Genomic DNA, 5,416 nt, shown 5'->3' on the forward strand with positions numbered 1-5,416 from the left:
ATATGCAATTTATTTATGTTATTTGAAATGTCTAGACATGTTATATTTAACCTAGTTAAATAGTTATACTAGTAAATGATTAGAAGGAAGGTTAAATGATAAATGAGCAAATTAAATAAATAGGGGGACTAAACTTGTTAAAAGATGAAAGTTATAAGTTTACTAGTAAATAAGAATTAACAAAAAACAAAAAACACACATACGTGTGTTCTCTGGAGATCGACCAAGAAGGGAAAGCAAGGGGGAAACCCTAAATTCTGCAAATTAGCTAAATTGAAAGGGAATTCAAGGCCAAATCACATGCATGAACTCGAAACCTTAACCATCTAAGCTAGTACAACAAGCGGTAAGTCGAATTTTCTGTTTTGGATGAATGGTAGAAAGTGGGTTTTAACCCAATCATGAATTTGTGTGGAAGTCTTGTGTAATTGTGAGTTAGGAATTCATAATAGACTGAGGATTTTGCTTAATTTTGATTGTTTGGATGATTAGGGTTCATACCCACTTGTTGTAGGAAAAAGGTGAACATGATGAATTATGATATTATGCTTATGAAGGTGAATTGATACATAATCTGAATATGATAGAGAAATTAGATAAGCTAAGGTAGGATGGAAGGAATAGGTGAATTCGATTGTTTCTTGTTATACTAGAAAAGGGAACATGTAGAATTATGCTATAAACACTTGTACCTTGTGCTTTGATGATAATGCGCACACCAAGTGTTTGACAAAATGCCTCAATGAAAATATTAGCCTTGTAAGCCGTAAACTTTATGTGAATTGAATATGTTTATGAAGCGTGAGTAAATTGTATGATGTTTTATCGATTGATATGTGTGAATGAGTATGAAACATAAATTAAAAGAATGAATGGTTATATGTAGGCGTTAAGGAAGAAAGTTCGAGTCAAGTGAAGCAACAAGGGAATCAAGACCGAGGTACGCTACTTGTACAATTTTAGCTTTCACTATAGATATGTGTTGATCAAATAATGAATTAATTCGAATCAAGTAGGGAGAAAATGTATGTTTGGACCCTTCTCTTGAATGGGTCGAATAATGCTATTGTAAGTCTAGAAGGAATGGTAAGAGGTTCCGTTGGAATACATTACCGTGCAAGAATGAAAGAATGTAGAAAAGCGCAAGTTGTAAATGTCACATTTGTTACAAGTCCGTAAGTTAGATTCTTGAGTTCAAGAAAGTAATTTTTGTTCTAATGAGTTTTTGATGTTGTGGTCATGTAGGTAAATCCCATGTCTAGCTATCAAGCTTCGCCCGGTTCGAACACGCCTCAAGCCCGTCAAGCGTTCCGCATTTTGTAAAAGTCAATGTTTAAAACTTTGTCACTTATGTTTTCGTCTAGTACATAAACCTAGTTTTCATTATGTTGTCTTTTGGAAAACTTGTCATAAGTACGTACATAAACTCAATGGTTTTGTAAGTAAAACATGGTATGTTTTGACGTGTATTTTGTGTCTTTCGAATGATGTTGGATTATGTAAAACAGGGGACCACTCGTTTTTCAAACGGGTCATGCCCAAATTTTGTGAGAAAAGTACATTGTTATTTAATAGATATTTAAAGGAAATTATGGACGTTACAGCGCCGTCTTCCTTCTGTTCTAATCGTTGCCTTGAGCCACGCAAAGCTTCAGCTTTTACGTTTTCTGGTTTCAATGCTTCCACCTGAGCATCTTGTATTTGTGCAGGAAGATCAGACTGAATAGTGAGCTGCAAAGCTCGTACACGCCTAGGTAGAGTATCTTTGCGACTGAGAGCGTCAGCCACAACATTGGCCTTGCCTGGATGGTACTTGATGGCGCATTCGTAATCATTAAGTAACTCGACCCATTGTCGTTGACGCATGTTCAACTCCTTCTGCTTGAAGATATGCTCGAGACTCCTGTGATCGGTGTAAATAGTGCACTTGGTACCGTACAGGTAGTGTCGCCATATCTTAAGCGCGAAAATAACAGCTCCCAGTTCTAAATCGTGCGTCGTGTAATTCCGCTCGTGAACTTTGAGTTGCCGTGAAGCGTAGGCAATAACTTTATCACGCTGCATCAATACACAACCAAGCCCCTGTATCGATGCGTCACAATAGACCACAAAATCATCCGTGCCCTCTGGCAATGAGAGAATAGGTGCGCTGCATAGCCTATCCTTCAGGTACTGGAAAGCCGTTTCTTGTGTATTACCCCAACGATAGGTAACACCTTTATGTGTCTGCATTGTAAGCGGCTGTGCGATCTTTGAAAAGTCTTTGATGAATCGTCTGTAATACCCCGCCAAACCCAAGAATTGGCGTATTTCTGTTGGTGTACGCGGTGCAGGCCAGTTCCTGATCGAATCTACCTTGGATGTATCGACATGAATCCCATCCCTGTTCACCACATGGCCTATGAAGTGGACTTCACAAAGCCAGAAGTCGCATTTTGAAAACTTGGCGTATAGTTGTTCCTTTCGAAGAAGTTCCAAGATAAGGCGTAAGTGCTGCTCGTGTTCCTCCTGACTCTTGGAGTAGATCAGAATGTCGTCGATGAAAACAATGACAAACTTGTCAAGATAGGGTTTGCACACCCTGTTCATAAGATCCATGAAAACTGCAGGCGCGTTCGTAAGCCCAAATGGCATGACTAGAAACCCGTAATGACCGTAGCGAGTTCTGAACGCTGTCTTGGAGACGTCCTCATCCTGGACTCTCAGCTGATGATACCCTGACCTCGAGTCTATCTTGGAGTAGTAACTCGACCCCTGCAACTAGTCGAATAAGTCATCTATGCGCGGAAGAGGATAACGGTTCTTCACCGTCACCTTGTTCAGTTCACGGTAGTCGATGCACATCCTGAAAGTGCCATCCTTCTTTTTCACGAAAAGTACTGGAGCTCCCCAAGGCGATGAGCTTGGACGAATAAAGCCCTTTTCCAAGAGCTCTTGTAACTGCTTCGACAGTTCTTCCAGTTCGGTTGGAGCTAAACGATACGGTGCGCGGGCTATTGGTGCTGCTCCAGGAGCTAACTCAATCTGGAATTCGACTTGGCGGTGAGGCGGTAAACCGTAAATCTTCAGGAAACACCTGAGGAAAGTCACGTACAACTGGAATATCCTCCAGCTTCTTTTCCTTTGCTGATGCGTCAGTGACAAGTGCCAGAATTGCAGTGTGTCCCTTTCGTAAACATTTCTGCGCCTTTAAGAAAGAGATGATGCCAACCACAGCACCACTCTTGTCGCCTTGAACTTCGAGAGGTTCTTGACTAGAACGAGGAATGCGAATTACCTTTTCTTTGCATACGATTTCTGCTTGCTGTTGGGATAACCAATCCATCCCAATGACTATATCGAAGCTACCCAAAACTATGGGAATGAGATCAATCGAGAAGGTCTGACCCGCTAGAACAATATTACAACCCTTGACTATATGTGTGGCTTCTATACTTTTACCATTTGCTAGTTCTACTACATGTTTGGTGCTTAGGGGTGTTGGTGTACGTTTTAACGATTTACTCATTTTCAAAGACATATAACTCGTATCCGCACCCGAATCAAACAAAACAATAACATAAATATCTCGAGAAGAAACTTACCCATAACGACGTTGAGGTCATTTCTGGCATCACCCTGCCCCAACACAAACGCACGACCCCTTGCTTCATTGCCGTTGTTGTTCCTACCGTTCTTGTTGTTGTTGCCATTTCCCTGATTGCTGTTATTGTTGTTGTGGTTCTGGTTCCTGTTTAGTTGAGGACAGTGTCTTTTGAAGTGCCCTTCTGCGCCGTAATGAAAACACCCCTTGTTGCCCTGCTGCTGATTCTGCTGAGCTTGTGGCTGCTGTTGATTCTGGTTCGCAGGCCGAGGGCTTCTACAATCCTTGGCCTCATGACCCATCTTGAGGCATCTTTGACAGCGACCCTTGTTACACTGGCCACTGTGGTGTCTGTTACAGTTGTTGCACTTTGGGAGGTTCCCTCGATATCCGCCTTGCCTGTGGCTACCTGAAGACTGCTGACTGGGACTCTGATAACTGTCAGTCTTTCGCTGCTGAACCTATGACTGAACCGAAGCTGATCCCTTGCTGGAATCCCCATCCCATTTCCTCTTGTTGTCACTGGGAGTAGCAAGTGTAGCAGAAGTGGTAACGGTAGCAGTAGCGCTGATACGTTTAGGCAGTCTGTTCTGATCCACTGCCTGATCTGTGAGACGATGCGCAAGGCATTGAATAGCCTGAATGTTGTCAAGATTAGCCGATGTCACATGGATCTGAATCTCTGGTGCCAATCCCTTGAGGTACAACTCAATACGTTTAACTGGAGGGTCCACCATAGTTGGACACAGCACGGCCAGCTCATTTGACCTCTTAGTATAAGCTTCGATTTCTGACCCAGTCATTTTCAAATGATAAAGCTCATCTTCCAGCTTATGAATGTCTTCCCGAGTGCAGTATTCCCTTTTGATCAGTTCCTTGAAATCATTCCAAGGGGTGGCGTTAGCAGCTGCCAACCCTAAGATCTGCACCTGTGCGTTCCACCAAGTTAGAGCAATCCCCTCTAAAGTACCAGTGGCATACTTGACCCTCCAAGCCTCAGGGCATTCACACATCTCGAACACAGACTCGAGCTTTTCAAACCAGTGGAGGAGTCCAACCGCTCCCTCCGTGCCACTGAACGTGCTAGGACGACAATCCATGAAGTTCTTGAAGGTACACACAGGTTGCTGAACGTGTTGACCTAATGTGTAAGAACAGAATGAGGTTAAACATAAGAGTTGATTAGGAACGTAGGATCTAAAGATCCTAGGATGAGTTACGACTGCAGGGTATACCTCCTGCGTTTGCAGCTGCAAGTGCCGCAACAACTTGTTCATTGATAAGAGCCGTCAACTGGGCTTGTGTCAAGTTAATTCGTCCCGCCATTGATCTTCACATCAAAGGCAACATAAGTGAGAAAAGGTTCACGAATAGTGCGATGACAGAAGAGTGCAAGCACGCAAGTGTTCTCAAGCAATAACAAATAGTGAGCAATGTAATCTAAGCATACTACGAGCAAAGTTCTATGCAATTCTAGCATGTAGGCAATAAACATAAACCTTATTACCTAGGATGTTGAGTCTTGCACGTGGAGCGAAGCGTCATTGTGGTTCGTTGAGCACTGTACTGGTTATAGTCTGGTTTTAATAAAAACGTTTTCCCATATTAAAACCAAGTTCTCTATAACCAATGGCTCTGATACCAATCTGTCACACCCCCAAAATCCACCTGCGGAGTATCACCGCTTGGGAGCATGACTGACCAGGATCAAGCCACCAATCATATAGAACATTGTAAAAATAAAAGTAACTACAATTGTAATTAAACCAAACCAAATCCATATGAAAGGTGTTCCCAAAACATAAGTAAGTTATCACTGTTTAGCGGAAGCGT

At 42.4% G+C, this 5,416-nt stretch overlaps 1 long non-coding RNA gene across 1 annotated transcript; it reads left to right on the top strand.

The window, feature by feature from the left end:
• Nucleotides 1-203: 203 nt before the first annotated feature.
• On the top strand, nucleotides 204-1,400 carry LOC110867278. The gene is made up of 3 exons (XR_002551476.1): nucleotides 204-346; nucleotides 887-940; nucleotides 1,246-1,400. It is a non-coding gene; the product is annotated as an uncharacterized LOC110867278 (long non-coding RNA).
• Nucleotides 1,401-5,416: the final 4,016 nt, after the last annotated feature.

Source organism: Helianthus annuus, chromosome 7, assembly GCF_002127325.2.
Source record: "Helianthus annuus cultivar XRQ/B chromosome 7, HanXRQr2.0-SUNRISE, whole genome shotgun sequence".
NCBI classification, from domain to species: Eukaryota; Viridiplantae; Streptophyta; class Magnoliopsida; order Asterales; family Asteraceae; genus Helianthus; species Helianthus annuus.